The following is an 18,775-nucleotide window of genomic DNA, read 5'->3' as shown; positions in this document are numbered from 1 at the left end:
GAAAATATAAAGAAATATTATGTGGTAAAAAAGAAATAGGAAATTAACATGTGATACAGCATTAACTAAAGTATAGATTTTGAAATTTCACAAAATTTTATGCTAGTGTCCATTATTTGTTTTCATATATAAGATTTGACATTATATTTAGTTGCACTGAGCAGCTTCAGCTGCATGCAACAAATTCTGATAAATTCTCTTTTCATTTTTATTCTGTTACAAATATTTTATAATTTTCCTTGTTATGGTTTCTTAGATACACACATCATTTAAAAGTGGACATTTAATTTCAAAATACATAGGGTTTTGTTTAAAGTATCTTTGATATTAATTTCTTATTTTGATATTAATTTCTCACTTAAATGCTTTCTTCTCTACAATCACCCTCTGTGTTCTTTCATTCTTCTAAATTTATTGAGGCTTTCAATGGCTAAATCAAAGATCTCTCAGTAAATATCACATTGCACTTGAAAATATGTGGATTATTTTCAAATATCTTCTGATATTGATTTCTAACATAATTCCACAGTGAAAAGAGAACAAACTCTGTATGATTTCAATATCTTTAGACCATGAATTTTTTGCTCCTTGTTCTATGTCTCTGGCTATGTTCCAGTATCTTCTAGTTTGTAGTCTATGGGAACTTGAATGAATTTGTATTTTGCTATTGTGTGAAAATTGTATAAATTTTAATTATGTTGAATTGGTTCTTAGTGCTTTTCAGGTCTATTATATCCTTCTACTCTTTTGTCTGTTCATTCTATTAATTTTTGAGAGTTTGATGTTAAAACACCAGTTAAAAATCTTAATTTATCTACTTAAAAAATAATTGTAATATATAGTAGAACTATATGTAACTTTGTTCTGTATTTTCTAAGTCTTCTATAAGGGTGTTATCATACTTTCATAATTAAAAAAAAAAGAAGAAAAAAAAGACAGTGAACTGATAAGGAGATAATAATTCATGCCAAGGGGGAGAAAGACCCCATTTCAGCTTTCTGTGCTTCCCGCCACTGAGCAAGACCCAGGCTATGATCCTGACAACTTCTAGACCTTTACTCTTACCCTCCTCCCAGCTGGATTGCCCCTCTTCCTCCACTCCATTTATCTGAACTATGCTCATTTTTCAAAACTCCTCCAGGAAGCATATTTATCTACTTCTCAGTCTCATGCTGCACTTAAAATCTACACCATACAGTTTAGTACTTAACTCACCAAACTCTTAACCCCTGTTGCTTCATGAAAGTTAGGCTAAGCGCCACAGTAGTGCCATAAGAATTCCCAGGACAACTTAACATAAGCCTGGGCCTGTATTTGGGGCTCAGGAAAGAAACACTGGAGATGCCTGTTCTAGAAACAAAATCAGAGGTTTCCATTCTTTTTGGATAACTGGCTAGCAAATGGAGTACTCAGATGGAGCCATTAAAAAAAAAAAAAAAAACCTGTAGCATCCTGAAGAGCAGTTACCAAAGACACCACAGGTATTCCTAGGTCATTGAACCAGTGTTAGAACAGAAAGGAATCTTAATCATTTACTCCCAAACTTTTAAACTGGGGTATGCATATCCCTGGGGGGGTCCATGGCAGTGTGCAAAGGGGGTCCACAAAGTCACAGGATAAACATAGCATGTCCTTAGAGTGTAAATTTTACTTGAGTATAAGAAACTTACAACATTTCTATATCAAAACAAACATGGCTGTATCATGGTAGGGAATGCAAATCTTGAACACATTTTTAGAATAAAACATGAAACCTCTAGGACACTTTGACTTTATAGTAGGCTGCTTTGGATAATCCAATCCACCCCTCTCTTCTACCCATGCTGGGGATTTCATTCTCCCTCTCCTCTGTTATTGGGTTACTTCAGTTACGAAATAAATGTTTGAGAAGACTGATCTAGTCCAGCCCTCTCTTTTCACAGTTAGGAAAACTGAGGCCCACAGATGAGAAATAATTTGGCCAAAGCCCCAGACAGTGAGTTGAGGGAGAGCTAGGACCACAATCCACCCCCTCAGAATGTATCTTTCTTCCCAGTGATTTGCTCAGGTGACTACTGACTGTGAACTACACTTCCTTGCTCACTCTGTTCCACCCTTTGTACTTTTCAACATTTTTTTAGACTTTGCCAAGGGTTCTACCACCTGTCTTTGTGGCACCAGCATCTCTGAGAGCAGGCAATAACTGTTAGTCCCTTTCTAGGTCTTCAAATGCAGTGAATAATGCTGCATTTCCCAGAAATCAGAGTGTAATGATGAGATGAAAATCCCTTGCAGAAACAAGATAAAGTTCATAGTTTTAGGGAGAAAGAGGCAAAGCAGGGAAGGAGGTCCTGCTAATCAAAGGCCATAGGCAGGAAGCAAAGAGCCGATCTTAAGACTCTGTTTTATTCCTTGGTTTATGTAAGAATTACATAATTACACAATATTAGCCACCTCCTCAAGGCTCTAAGGAAACTGGGCCCTCAGCAGTGTACCCCAACTGGCTTTCCTATCTCCTGAGGTGAATGTGCCCTCAGGCTGTGGAACTAAAACAATCATCTCAGGTTAAAAAAAAAAAAAAGGAAGTGACTTCAGATTCAAATGAACTCAGCTTCACAAACATCATATATATTCTTTGTGCAAATTAGCAGGGGCTGCCTGTAGAGTCACATACTTACACATACTTTTTCACACCTTAAATCCACAACTCTTGCTGTTACACAGACATATACAAACACTTCTGCATCCTGTCATAAACACAAACGTAAGCACACATTTGTGGGAAAACCAATACAATCATACTCTCTGTCCATACTTCTCCTCCAACACCCAGCCCCAGACATACACAGCCACCATTATACCCACATTCACAGTCACATACATGAGGATAAAAAGTGACCCAGATTGCCAGGGTTAGAGCCACATTCTACAGTGTCCCATTCCTCTCAGAGAACTAACAGATCATTTCACAAAGGTGTCATCACCTGCTGACTAATGGCAAGTTACAGCCAGAATAAATGGTCCATTACCCACCCCCATTACAGGCAGGCCTGGAGAAGAATGACAGCAGAGACAAAGGAAACTTGTGGCTCAGTGTCACTGCAGGAAACTGACCGGAAAGGTAAGATGTGGGCTCATTTGAACCAAAAAGATCGCCTTTCCTCTCTGGGCCCTAGAGTTGGGGATGGGGAGACTGGAAGGTAGTCTGGCCTTTTGTAGATTTCCCAAACTCAAGATACAAATCACCTGGGGTGGGGGCAGAGGTGGAGGTGGGGAGGAAGATAGCTCTTTTGTCCTGAATTTTCCTTGTCTCGAAGAGGATTGTGTCGTATTATAATACTTTCTCTTTTGTAAACATTTATTTATTGGCTTCATCAGGTCTTAGTTGCAGCACGTGGGCTCTCTAGTTGTGCGTGTGGACTCAGTTGCCCCACAGCATGTGGGATGTTAGTTCCTCCACCAGGGATCAAACCCACATCTCCTGCATTGGAAGGTGGATTCTTAACCATTAGACCACCAAAGAAGTCCCAATACTTCCTCTTTTGAACAAGGAGAAAAGGAAAGATATACCCATTTGAATGCACAGTTTGAAAGAATAACAAGGAGAGATAAGAAAGTCTTCCTTAGTGATCAGTGCAAAGAAATAGAGGAAAACAATAGAATGAGAAACGCTAGAGAGCTCTTCAAGAAAATTAGAGATACCAAAGGAATATTTCATGCAAAGATGGGCTCAATAAAGGACAGAAATGGTATGGACCTAACAGAAGCAGAAGATATTAAGAAGAGGTGGCAAGAATACATAGAAGAATTGTACAAAAAAGATCTTCACCACCCAGATAATCATGGTGGTGTGATCACTCACCTAGAGCCAGATATCCTGGAATGTGAAGTCAAGTGGACCTTAGGAAGCATTATTATGAAAAAGCTAGTGGAGATGATGGAATTCCAGTTGAACTATTTCAAATCCTACAAGATGATGCTGTGAAAGGGCTGCACAACTCAATATGTCAGCAAATTTGGAAAACTCAGCAGTGGCCACAGGACTGGAAAATGTCAGTTTTCATTCCAATCCCAAAGAAACGCAATGCCAAAGAATGCTCAAACTACTGCACAATTGCACTCATCTCACATGCTAGTAAAGTAATACTCAAAATTCTCCAAGCCAGGCTTCAGCAATATGTGAACCATGAACTTCCAGATGTTCAAGCTGGTTTTAGAAAAGGCAGAGGAACCAGAGATCAAATTGCCAACATCCTCTGGATCATAGAAAAAGCAAGAGAGTTGCAGAAAAACACCTATTTCTGTTTTATTGACTATGCCAAAGCCTTTGACTGTGTGGATCACAATAAACTGTGGAAAATTCTGAAAGAGATGGGAATACCAGACCATCTGACCTGCCTCTTGAGAAATCTGTATGCAGATCAGGAAGCAACAGTTAGAACTAGACATGAAACAACAGACTGGTTCCAAATAGGAAAAGGAGTATGTCAAGGCTGTATATTGTCACCCTGTTTATTTCACTTATATGCAGAGTACATCATGAGAAATGCTGGGCTGGAGGAAACACAAGCTGGAATCAAGATTGCTGGGAGAAATATCAATAACCTCAGATATGCAGATGACACCACCCTTATGGCAGAAAGTGAATAAGAACTAAAGAGCCTCTTGATGAAAGTGAAAGAGGAGAGTGAAAAAGTTGACTTAAAACTCAACATTCAGAAAACAAAGATCATGGCATCTGCTCCCATCATTTCATGGCAAATAGATGGAGAAACAGTGGAAACAGTGTCAGACTATATTTTGGGGGAGGGGGCTACAAAATCACTGCAGATGGTGCAGCCATGAAATAAAAAGACACTTATGCCTTGGAAGAAAAGTTATGACCAACCTAGACAGCATATTAAAAAGCAGAGACATTACTTTGTCAACAAAAGTCCATCTGGTCAAGGCTATGGTTTTTCCAGTAGTCATGTATGGATGTGATAGTTGGACTATATAGAAAGCTGAGTGCAGAAGAATTGATGCTTTTGAACTGTGGTGTTGGAGAAGATTCTTGAGAGTCCCTTGGACTGCAAGGAGATCCACCCAGTCCATCCTAAAGGAGATCAGTCCTGGGTGTTCATTGGAAGGACTGATGCTGAAGCTGAAACTCCAATACTTTGGCCACCTGATGTGAAGAACTGACTCATTTGAAAAGACCCTGATGCTGGGAAAGATTAAAGGCAGGAGGAGAAGGGGATGACAGAGGATGAGATGGTTGGATGGCATCACCAACTCAATGGACATGAGTTTGAGTAAACTCCGGGAGTTGATGATGGATAGGGAGGCCTGGCATGCTGCAGTCACATGGGGTCACATGCTGCATGGGGTCACAAAGAGTCAGACACAACTGAGCAACTGAAGTGAACTGAACTGAACTGAATATAACAATAATGTATCCTGCTTGAGGACAGTTTCTGGAAAATACCTTCTGGTTATCCTGTTATCTTAAAATGTAAATTATGGGAGTGGGTCTAGAAAGGTCTCTACAACCTCCATATATTCTTTTGATTCATTGTAATAACTAATTAAAAGGTCTATAACTCTGTTGCTAACACTAGCAAGGGGGCACTCTTTCTGCCCCCTTCTGATGTCTATGTCAGAAGCTTTCTCTATCCCTTTTATATTTTAAATAAAACTCTATTACACAAAAGCTCTGAGTGATCAAGCCTTGTCTCTGGCCCCGGATTGAGTTCTTCTCTGGAGGCCAAGAATCCCAGTGTCGTTCATGGTTCAGCAACAACCTTTCATGCTGGGGCTCATCCAGGATTCTTCAGGACAAGGTAAGGATGCTAGGAGCTCTAGTTCTTTGTTGTCCTAGCAAACACGTTTTCTGCTGTACTTTACTAACCCTACAGCGTGCTTGTGTAAATGAATGACACACCCTGTGCAAAGCAAGTGAGGAGCCCTGCTCTGCCCTTCTGTGGTGACCTCATATGGCTCATGGCAGAAACCTGTCAGGGGATTATACTGACCTGCCAATGCTAAGAGGCACCCAATGTCTCCTTTGGGGACCGACCAGAAATGGGCAAATCATGTGGACCGAACTCTCCTTTCTCGGTCAAACTCTCTGGTCTCTTTGACCATTTCATAACTTCTAGGGAATTAGAACTACTAACCTATCTGTCGGATTATAGACTTTCAAGGGACTTGTGATCTATGTTGTTACTGTGTACTGTTACTTAGGTCCCAAACTTGGATTGGTAGTCAGGAAGTGCCTAGCCTTGCTAGGAGTCGAAAGTTCGGAAGTTAGATGGAGCTCTAGCTCCAACAGCATCCCTGAGGTTAAAGGTTACTCAGATTGAAAGTGCAATGAGTTTCTTTCTTTGGTAACACTAGCTCTTAGTGGACCACAGGAGGCTTTCCAGTGGCTTTTGTCCCAACTCCTTAGATATTCTTTCTGTAGAATCTGTGGGAATGAACTGGAAGGACTGGCCCTAATAAATCATTTTTTCCTCACTGGCCAGCCTTTCACCCTCTCTTTTGCTATCACTTATACTGGTGTGGTGACGCTTGGAAGGAGCATCTCAGTTTTATGTTTGTACCAGTCTTATTGTGGTCAGGAATATACTCAGGGTCGTGCACAGGCACTCAGGTGACGAATGTTTCCCCCAGCAGTCTTAGCTTGGGAGGCATTCCGGAAAGTCACTCTGACTGCACCCCAGGTGACATCAGAGGCAAACAAAGTTTTAATGGTGAGGAACTGGACATCAGTCTGGGATGCCATCAGGTATACCCCTGGTGCATCTCCACCCCATCTCAGTGGTAAAACCGGAAGGGACGAGTACAGCACCTGCGTTGGTAAGGGACAGACTAAGTCCGACCAGGGAAGGAAAGCTTCGGTGTAAAGTCTGTCTACACCACCATCTAGAGCAGGGAGGGACACCTCTGGTAGAAAGATGGCACTTGTCACTTTTTTTCCTCGCTTACAGATGAAAGTGAAAGTGAAAGTTTAGTCACTCAGTCGTGTATGACTCTTTGCGACCCCATGGACTGTAGACTACCAGGCTCCTCTGTCCATGGGATTTTCCAGGCAAGAATACTGGAGTAGGTTGCCATTTCCTTCTCCAGAGGATCTTCCCGACCCAGGGATCGGGGGCACATTGTAGGCAGACACTTTATCATCTGAGCCACCAGGGAAGTCCCTTCTTACAGATGGGAGCTAACAATTCCAGCCTCACTCCTTGGAACTGTATCCTGAAAAACTGGGATAGATTTGATCCCCAGAGCTTAAAGAATGTACTCCTGACCTTCTTCTGTGATACTGAATGGCCACAGTATCCTTTAGAAGATGGGGAATGCTGACCTGTTGAAGGATCTCAATTATTACTGTTTTACAATTAGGCTGGTTCTGTAGAAAACAAGGAAAATGGCTAGCAGTAGCATATGTGTTGCCCTTTTTCTCTCCTGGAGGTATGCCAGACATGTCCTAAGAGTATAGATTTGGCTGTGAAACCTTTAGCTCCCTCCTGTCCTCCTACTTTGCCCCTGTACCCGGGGCTCCAAACTGAGCAAACTGAAAGTCAGAGAAACCACCACCCGAAGAAGGCTTGCCTTGGACTCAGGAGAAACCCAAACTGAGATTCAAACTGCCCAAGTAGATGTCCAAACAACCCCTGTCTTAACACGACCTCAGACAACTCTGGTTTCAATAGAAACTCAGACCATTGAAGTAAGAGATGAGATGGAAGACAGGAGACAGAGAGATCAAGAAAAGCAGGTTTATCCAATCTATCCCTGGGATCATATGCACAGAGCAGCCAGAGAGGCTGAGGAACAGGCACACAAGCTGTTGCCTCTTCATGAAGCACCCACCAGGAGAAATAATCAGTCTATGAGAGTTAATAAGCCCTTTTCTTATCAAGAAATACAAAGAATCAAGAAAGATCTGAGAGACTATTTAGAGGACCCAGAAAAATAAATTAGAGCTTTTAAAGGTGTTACTCTGCTTTATGACCTTACTTGGAAGGATGTGATGTATATCTTGGGACAAACGCTGATTTCCAACACAAAAACTTGAGTTTTGGGGAAAGCTGTTGCTTATGGAGATGAATGGCTTAGTAATGAATCAGTAAGGAAGAGGGAGGATGAGATAGCCGCCTTCTCCACTGGGATTCGGGTGGTAGGAACTATAGAACCAGATTGGCACTATAACACAGCTAAAGGAAGATGGGATTAGAGTCATTTTGTCAGATGTATTCTTGAAGGACTCAGGCAAGCACGTGCTAAGACTTTAAACTATGCCAAATTGGCAAACATAGAACAGGAGGAGAAGGAAGCTCCTGATAAATTCCTAGATAGAGTGAGAGAAGCCCTTTGCAGATTCACTGAGATTGATCCTGAAAGTGAAGAGGGGAGTTTAGTTCAGTTGCTCAGTCGTGTCTGACTCTTTGGGACCCCATGAATCACAGCACACCAGGCCTCCCTGTCCATCACAAACTCCCAGAGTCTACCGAAACCCATGTCCATCAAGTCAGTGATGCCATTCAGCCATCTCATCCTCTGTCATCCCCATCTCTTCCTGCCCCCAAACCTTCTGTGCATTACGGTCTTTTCCAGTGAGTCAACTCTTCGCATGAGGTGGCCAAAGTATTGGAGTTTCAGCTTCAGCATCAGTCCTTCCAATGAACACCCATGATTGATCTCCTTTAGAATGGACTGGGTGGATCTCCTTGCAGTCCAAGGGACTCTCAACAGTCTTCTCCAACACCACAGTTCAAAAGATTCGATTCTTTGGCACTTAGCTTTCTTCACAGTCCAACTCTCACATCCATACATGACCACTGGAAAAAGCGTAGCCTTGACTAGACGGACCTTTGTTGGCAAAGTAATGTCTCTGCTTTTAAATATGCTATCCAGGTTGGTCATAACTTTCCTTCCAAGGAGTAAGCGTCTTTTTATTTCATGGCTACAATCATCATCTTCAGTGATTTTGGGGCCCCAAAAAATAAAGTCTGACACTGTTTCCACTTTTTTCCCATCTACTTGCCATGAAGTGATGAGACCAGAAGCCATAATTTTCTGAATGTTGAACTTTAAGCCAACTTTTTCACTCTCCTTCACTTTCATCAAGAGGCTTTTTAGTTCCTCTTCACTTTCTGCCATAAGGGTGGTGTCGTCTGCATATCTGAGGTTATTGATATTTCTCCCAGGAATCTTGATTCCAGCTTGTCCTTCCTCCAGCCCAGCATTTCTCATGATGTACTCTGCATATAAGTGAAATAAACAGGGTGACAATATACAGCCTTGACATACTCCTTTTCCTATTTGGAACCAGTCTGTTATTCCATGTCCAGTTCTAACTGTTGCTTCCTGACCCGCATACATGTTTCTCAAGAGGCAGGTCAGATGGTCTGGTATTCCCATCTCTTTCAGAAATTTCCACAGTTTATTGTGATCCACACAGTCAAAGGCTTTGGCATAGTCAATAAAGCAGAAATAGATGTTTTTATGGAACTCTCTTGCTTTTTCTATGATCCAGCGGATGTTGGCAATTTGATCTCTGGTTCCTCCGCCTTTTCTAAAACCAGCTTGAACATCTGGAAGTTCACGGTTCACGTATTGCTGAAGCCTGGCTTGGAGAATTTTGAGCATTGCTGTACTAGCCTGTGAGATAAGTGCAATTGTGCGGTAGTTCAAGCATTCTTTGGCATTGCCTTTCATTGGGATTGGAATGAAAAATGACCTTTTCCAGTCCTTTGGCCACTGCCGAGTGATCTTAAAAGATAGATTTCTCACTCAATCAGCTCCAGATATTCTCCATAAGCTATTAAAACAGGCATATGGACCAAATCAGTCTTTAGATAATCTGTTGCCACTGGCTCAAACAGTCTATTATGGTAGGGAATATGAAGAAAAGAAAGGCAGAAAAAGACAAAGGAACAGGTGAAAGCCATTGTAATGGCTGTAAGAACCGTTCTTAAACAGCCTGAGAAAAGTGCCCAGAGGGACCCAGGTGAAAAAGGATGGGCTTGCTATTACTGTGGAAAGGAGGGGCACCTCAAGTGGGAGTGCCCTCAGGCATCTAAGCTGCCCCCGGCTCCATGTCCAGTCTGCAATGGACCACACTGGAGGAGAGACTGTCCCCAGAGGCGTAGGTTTCAAGGGTCAGACTCTCAAGACAATCAGGACTGAAGGTGCCCAGAGGTCCCCACACATACTGCCATCCTAATTACACCTGACGAACCCCAGGTATTAATAACTGTGGGGGGGCCAATCCATCGATTTCCTTTTAGATACTGGGGCAACTTACTCTGTGCCTACTGAAGCCCCTGGCCCACTTTCTTCTTGATCCACTTCCGTAGTGGGACTCTCTGGACGAGCCAAAAGGTATTACTTCAGTTGTTCCTTAAGCTGTAACTGGGACTCTGGGCTATTTTGACACGAGTTTCTGATTGTGCCAGAGTCTCCCTCACCCCTTTTGGGGAGGGACAAACACCGTCTTCCAACAACACAAGAGAAGACTCTACACATGGACATCACCAGATGGTCAACACCGAAATCAGACTGATTATATTCTTTGCAACCAAAGATGGAGAAGCTCTATACAGTCAGCAAAAACAAGACCAGGAGCTGACTGTGGCTGAGATCATGAACTCCTTATTGCCAAATTCAGACTTAAATTGAAGAAAGTATGGAAAACCACTAGACCATTCAGGTATGACCTAAATCAAATGCCTTATGACTAAACAGTGGAAGTGAGAAATAGATATAAGGGACTAGATCTGATAGACAGAGTGCCTGAAGAACTATGGATGGAGGTTTGTGACATTGTATAGGAGACAGGGATCAAGACCATCCCCATGGAAAATAAATGCAAAAAGGCAAGATGGTTGTCTGAGGAGGCCTTACAAAGAGCTGTGAAAAGAAGAGAAGCAAAAAGCAAAGGAGAAAAGGAAGGATATTCCCATTTGAATGCAGAGTTCCAAAGAATAGCAAGGAGAGATAAGAAAGCCTTCCTCGGTGATCAATGCAAAGAAATAGAGGAAAACAATAGAATGGGAAAGACTAGAGATCTCTTCAAGAAAATTAGAGATACCAAGGGACCATTTCATGCAAAGATGGGTTCAATAAAGGACAGAAATGGTATGGACCTAACAGAAGCAGAAGATATTAAGAAGAGGTGGCAAGAATACACAGAGGAACTGTACAAAAAAGATCTTCATGACCCAGATAATCACGATGGTGTGATCACTCACCTAGAGCCAGACATCCTGGTATGTGAAGTCAAATGGGCCTTAAAAAGAATCACTACAAACAAAGCTAGTGCAGGTGATGGAATTCTAGTTAAGCTATTTCAAATGCTGAAAGACGATGCTGTGAAAGTGCTGCACTCAATATGCCAGCAAATTTGGAAAACTCAGCAGTGGCCACAGGACTGGAAAAGGTCAGTTTTCATTCCAATCCCAAAGAAAGGCAATGCCAAAGAATGCTTGAACTACTGCACAATTGCACTCATCTCACACGCTAGTAAAGTAATGCTCAAAATTCTCCATGTCAGGCTTCAGCAATACATGAACTGTGAACTTCCAGATGTTCAAGCTGGTTTTAGAAAAGTCAGAGGAACCAGAGATCAAATTGCCAACATCTACTGGCTTATCGAAAAAGCAAGAGTTCCAGAAAAAACACCTATTTCTGTTTTATTGACTATGCCAAAGCCTTTGACTGTGTGGATCACAATAAACTGTGGAAAATTCTGAAAGAGATGGGAATACCAGACCATCTGACCTGCCTCTTGAGAAACCTGTATGCAGGTCAGGAAGCAACAGTTGGAACTAGACATGGACCAACAGACTGGTTCCAAATAGGAAAAGGAGTACATCAAGGCTGTACATTGTCATCCTGCTTATTTCACTTATATGCAGAGTACATCATGAGAAATGCTGGGCTGGAGGAAGGACAAGCTGGAATCAAGATTTCTGGGAGAAATATCAATAACCTCAGATATGCAGACGACACCACCCTTATGGCAGAAAGTGAAGAGGAACTAAAAAGCCTCTTGATGAAAGTGAAGGAGAGAGTGAAAAAGTTGGCTTAAAGCTCAACATTCAGAAAACTAAGATCATGGCATCTGGTCCCATCACTTCATGGCAAATAGATGTGGAAACAGTGTCAGACTTTATCTTTGGGGGGTCCAAAATCACTGCAGATGGTGATTGCAGCCATGAAATAAAAAGACACTTACTCCTTGGAAGGAAAGTTATGACCAACCTGGATAGCATATTTAAAAGCAGAGACATTACTTTGCCAACAAAGGTCCGTCTAGTCAAGGCTATGCTTTTTCCAGTGGTCATGTATGGATGTGAGAGTTGGACTGTGAGGAAAGCTGAGCACGGAAAGATTGATGCTTTTGAACTGTGGTGTTGGAGAAGACTCTTGAGGGTCCCTTGGACTGCAAGGAGATCCACCCAGTCCATTCTAAAGGAGATCAGTCATGGGTGTTCATTGGAAGGACTGATGCTGAAGCTGAAACTCCAGTACTTTGGCCACCTCATGGGAAGAGTTGACTCACTGGAAAAGACCCTGATGCTGGGAGGGATTGGGGGCAGGAGGAGAAGGGCACGACAGAGGATTAGATGGCTGGATGGCTTCACCGACTTGATGGACATGAGTTTGAGTAAGCTCTGGGAATTTGTGATGGACAGGGAGGCCTGGCGTGCTGTGATTCATGGGGTCGCAAGGAGTCAGACACGAGTGAGCAACTGAACTGAACTGAACTGATACTGAACAAGGTCTATATCTCTGTTTTCATCAATATGGAGCCCTTACTTTCTCTCCCTTTAATTGAACAAAATATAAATCCTAGAGTGTGGGCTGATGGAAAAATCTGTGGGTCAAGCCAAAGTGCTATTCTTGTGGTTGTCAAGCTCAAAGACCCGCAGTTATTTCCACATTAAGAAGCAGTATCCACTGAAACCTGAGGTTAAGGAAGGGTTAAAACCCATCATTGAGAATTTAAAGGAGCAGGGGCTATTAATTCCCTGTAACAGCCCATGCAACACTCCTATTTTGGGTATAAAGAAATCAGTTGGCAACAGGAGAACCTACTAAGCATTTCAGAGAGATAGAGAGACTTTAAATTGCTATATATTGTCCTAAAGAAGTAGCTGTTATGTATTGCAAAGGGATGGGAGTAAAGTAGCTGAATGTAATCAGCTGGCTGACTGTCAAGCCAGAAAAGCAGCACTTTACAAAACCCCTTCACTGCAGAAGTCTTTGATCTGAACAGGTCCTGTGGAACAAGAAAAACCACAATATACTGAGGAAGAATTAGAAAGATATGAGAAAAGAGGAGTGAAGGTTACTAATAAAAGATGGTTACAGTCCACAGATGGATGATTACTAATTCCTGAAAAAGCTCAATGGAAAAGTTTTCCTAAAACCTTGGAATTAACTAATTATGTAACTCAGCTCTCAGCTTTTCAACAGGCATTAATGGAACTCCGGGAGGTGACTCCTAACCCAGCCTCTGAGTCAAGCAAGCCTCTATTTGAGGCAGGAACTGAGGTCCTGATAAAAACTGGGATCTGGGGGCCAATCCCTCAAGCCCCTCTGGGAAGGCCCTTACCAGGTTTTCTTTCTTTTCCCACATCTGTCAAAGTGCCAGGAATTGATTCATGGGTGCATCACACTCGAGTTAAGAGGTGGCACCCTGACCAGAACTAAGTCATGTCATTTTATGCCTTTACTTTCTATGCTCTGACTTTGCACTTTTCAGATGGGCCTGATAATCTATGTGAGCCTACTTCTGCTGACTCCAAAGGTCCTGAGTCTGGCATTTGACCCTCAAGACAACACCTTCCTGTCCTGGGCTCATTCCTACACAGCATTCCACAATCGATCTAATTGCTGGGTCTGCAGAGCACTCCCCTCCTCATCAATTGAAGACTTCCCTGGTGGGTTTCTCCACTTCAAGGAAAGGACTCTCTTCAACTCTGTGATGACATCTAACAACCCTAAGATGTAGGGTTGTTGGACTGATGTAACTATGGGCATAATATAACTTTTAATTTTGATTAGGTTTTAACTTGGCTTAATGACATCTGTAACTGTAAAACAGGGTTTGTTTCTAACTGCCTGAAAGCTTTTAAGTTACAAATGGTTGTCCAAGCTCCTACGAGTGCCACAGACTCCTCCAACTATTACTTGGGGCCCTTGAATCAGAGACCCTCAGTATAAGGGTTAGGAGAATATGTTGCCTCAACAATTTAGGGACCATGCCCCTCAACAGCAGGAAGTAGTTATGGAACAAAAAAGACGCCCCTTTCCCTTGGCAACATAATTCTCCCAAAAGAAAAGGGGGGAATGAGAGAGTCAATTCCTAGGCAGGTTGATAAGAAGTCTCCCAAGGAGAGAAGGGTCTGGAATTCTCAAGGAGGAGGAAAGGACAAACATTTTTTTCCTCTACATTCCTTAGGATTATATAACAATAATGTATCCTGCTTGAGGACAGTTTCTGGAAAATACCTTCTGGTTAATCCTGTTATCTTTAAATGTAAATTATGGGAGTGGGTCTAGTAAGGTCTTTACAACCTCCAGACATTCTTTTGATTCATTGTAATAACTAATTAAAAGGTATATAACTCTGTTGCTAACACTAGCAAGGGGGCACTCTTTCTGCCCCTTCTGATGTCTATGTCAGAAGCTTTCTCTATCCTTTTATACTTTAATAAAACTCTATTACACAAAAACTCTGAGTGATCAAGCCTTGTCTCTGGCCCCAGATTGAATTCTTCTCCTCCGGAGGCCAAGAATCCCTGTGTCTTTTGTGGTTCAGCAACAACCTTTCATGCCAGTGCAAGAGACATAAGAGACGCAGGTTCGATTCCTGGGTTGGGAAGATCCCCTGGAGAAGGGCATGACAACCCACTCCAGTATTTGTTCCTGGAGAACTCCATGGTCAGGGAAGCCTGGCGGGCTGCAGTCCATGGGGTCGCAAAGAGTTGGACACAACTGAAGCAACTTAGCACAGGAAGGAAATAAGACTGGGGACAGATAGGATGCAAATAATATTAAGAACAATGACCACTTAATATGCACCTGGCACATATTAAGCACATTCTGTGTATTATTTCACTTAAACCTCACAGTACCTCTATGTGGTTATGATGATCATTACCATCAGTATCTTACAGAAGGGAAACTGAAGCTCTGACACCTAGAATGGCTTTAAGCTGAGATTTAAACATAGGCAGTCTGACACCAGAGATAGAATGTACAACTGCTGCATTATACTGCTGCCTACAAGGAAAGCAGGAAATGGGAGAAACAAAAGACAAAGGAGCAATACATTTGAAGTATATAGATTGAGGCAGCATAGTGTCCTGATTAGATCTGAATTTAAGATCAAAGTTTTATCTCTTAAGATCAGAGGTCCTACCTCTGCTTCTAGTTACTGAATATTTCCGGACCTCAGTTTCCTCATCGGTAAAATGGGAATAAAACTATTCCTTAGGGGCTTCCCTGGTGGCTCAGTGGTAAAGAATCCACCTTCCAATGAAGGAGATGCGGGTTCAACCTGTGGTTGGGGAACTAAGATCCCACATGTCACGGAGCAACTAAGCCCATGCACCTCAAATTCTGAGCTTGCACTTCAGGGCCCATGAGCCAGAACTACTGAGTCCACATGCTGCAACTACTGAAGCCTGCATGCCCTAGAGCCTCTGCTCTGCAACAAGAGAAGCCACTGCAGTGAGAGGCCCTCACACCACAACTAGAAAGTAGACCCTGCCCGCTGCAACTAGAGAAAAGTCTGCACGCAATGACGAAGACCTAGCTCAGCCAAATAAATTAATAAATAAATTTTTTTTAAAGAAAAACTATTTCTTAGAGGATAATTTCCTGGTGGTCCAGTGGTTAGGACTCCATAAACAGGAGCAACTGATGGAGCTAACTGCTGGACTTGCCAGAAGTACAGCTCTCACTGCCCCTTATCAGCAAAAATACATTAGGAAGGGAAAAAACATTTATAAGCTGTCAGGGAAATGAAAAAGTGGGTAAACCAACAATTTCACACATCCTATTCCCTTTCCTAGCTGTGTGTTGGGGCAGGGGGAGGCAGAAGTGAGCATCAGCAGTATTAGCTTCAGCATCTCCTTCCTCAAGGAACAGATCCCAAAAGGCTGCCCTCAGCCTCTGGTCATTTATAGCCTGGGTCAGAATTCCCATTTTTTCTTAAAGAGTTTTGTTTTTCCATGTCCTTTTCACATAGGTTGCTTAATTTTTCACATTTTCCCTGTGAGCTGTTAGGAAAGGAGAATGTAATCTCAGATGTATTGAGTATCTTCCGTGTGCCAGACAGAATGCTGGGCACTTTCCACCAGTGATTTCATTTCTTCTTCACAATACCACTGTGAAGGGGTACAGTTAACTTCACTTTAAAAGTAACATCCTGAATCCAGAGAGGGCTGCTTCTTTTTTATGTACACTTTCCTCCCATTCCATACATCCAGCACAATACTGCCCTAAGGTTGTGTCCTGCTGAAGATTTTCTGTAAAACGAAAATATTCTGAAATGTCACCGTCCTTCACATGCCAATCTTTGCATAATCCCAAAGCCCGTACATTGAGAGTAAATTGCCCCCAGTGGATCTGAGATTAAATGATGACTCTGCTCCTTATTAGCTATATGATTTTGTGTTAATCGCTTAACTTCACCTCTAAAACAGGGAGAGTAGTATCTCCTACTCCACAAGGTTGTGAATATTAAATAACTTTCATGAAAGGGCTCTGTCAATTGGGATACTTCATGGAAACATTACTTAAAAGAGAATTATCAGTCAGCTTAATCTCAAAAGAACCCTAGAAGGACAATGTAATGCTGACATTCGAACAGGTAAGACTCCAGATCTGCAACTGGGTTTGGTGACTTTGGAAATGTTAGGGGATAAAGAATGTAGAAGTTCCCTGAAGTGACTGTTAAAGAAATGGCCTTTGATCATTATCAATGTGTGATTTATATAATCATAGAGACATCTAACTCCTTCACATCACATACTTCTCAAAGCCATTTTATCAACACTATTTCATATGACATTCACCAAAACCCCCAAGAATTAGTGTGTACCAGCCAAAATTGTTCCACTTGCTTTATCACTATTTTACTCTTTCTAGAAGTGGCCCATCTGAATTTGCAAAGTCTTCCCCATCTTCCCTTCAAGGCCCATCCATCACAAAGGCCTCTTTGGTCCAGAACCCCCTCTAAACCCCCAGAACAATAGTGTCTCTGCCTTCTGAATCCACACAGCACTGTACACCTTAAACTGCCTTGTATTCTAGCCATTTGTATTCTTGTCTTAACCTCTGCCCCACCTCCCCCACCTTCTCACTAAATCCACAAACTCTTTGAAGGGAAGAATGAAGAAGGAAAGACGGATTTCTTTGTTGTTTTATAGCAGTCCCATTTTTTAAAGCTTTTATTATGGAAATTTCACGTTTGTGTGTTTACTGAGAGAATAGAGGAAATATATAATGAGCACACATGTACTCATCACCCAGCTTCAATAATCAGTAACATGAACAATATTATTATCTCATCTAAACTTCCATTCCCTCTACCTTCTCACTCTAGATTACTTTAAAACAAATCACAGATAGCTTGTCATTTCACCCGTATGTACTCCAATACAGCCGCTGTCTTTTGCATTTCTGTGTCCTGTACAGTCGGAAGATTATTTGTATCTGTGTTCCCCACTACTCGGTGCACATCAGAAGGTGATTTCTGAGCACATACCATGTGCCAGACCTTGCGCTCCTCTGTGGAGGTTCTGTCTGAGCTAGGGAGGCACACCACGACCAAGCCTCAATGTCCCAAACCAAGAATTGCTGCCGTTCTTGAGAGTGAACACTGGAGCCCAGGAGCAGGACCTCTAATTGCACTAACGCAATTAAACTGCAGAACTTCCCTGTAGCTTAAGTGGTAAAGATTCTGCCTGCGATGCAGGAGACCAGGGTTCAATCCCTGGGTCAGGAAGATCCTCTGGCGAAGGGAATGGCAACCCACTCCAGTATTCTGGCGGGCTCCTCTGTCCGTGGAATTCTTGAGGCAAGAATACTGGAGTGGGTTCGTGGGGTCGTAAAGAGTCGGACACGACTGAGTGACTAACACACATACAATCAAACTGAAAGGGTTTTCCCTTCCAGAAACTAAATTCCAACTCGCCCTGAGACACAGGTTCCCCAGCAGGAGGCGCTGCAAAGTAGTGGCGGGGATGGGGTGCTCTCTCAGTTTTCTCCTGCTGCAGAGCCGGAGAAGACAGAGCACACACGCGGGTGCGAACTGTAGACAACGCAGTTTAGTTGGCGAGCAGGACGCTGAGCGCCAGGCCCTGAGAGAGGTGCCAGGCAGGGGCGTGGGGCATAGGGCAGGCCGGGCACCAGACCCTCAAGCCTTCTCAGTGCTGCCTGTTGCCCTGGGTGCCTCCAGTCCCCGCCCCAACTACCGCTCTTCCTGATAGAATCTAAGGAGGGCACAGGACAGAGCGAGGAAACACCTGTTTCCAACAAGAAAAGAGGTGGAGGGAAACCCCCACCAGACTTCCAGTGGCCTCTCATCAAGCTTGTTCTCGAGAGCCTTGTAAAAGCGCGCCCAGAAAGCCAGAGGAGATCATTTTTCAAAAAGATCGCTTTCTATTTCTTACTGCCCCCCCCCCACTCCTTTTCCTAAGCTGTAACGTCCCTTTTTAAAAAATGCCTTCTTTCCTCTGTGGGGCTTCCCGCTCCTCCCAGACCCCTTAAGGCCCCCCGCCTGGGTGGGTGC

Source organism: Cervus elaphus, chromosome X, assembly GCF_910594005.1.
Source record: "Cervus elaphus chromosome X, mCerEla1.1, whole genome shotgun sequence".
Lineage (NCBI taxonomy): Eukaryota > Metazoa > Chordata > Mammalia > Artiodactyla > Cervidae > Cervus > Cervus elaphus.
This window is presented reverse-complemented; position numbering follows the sequence as displayed.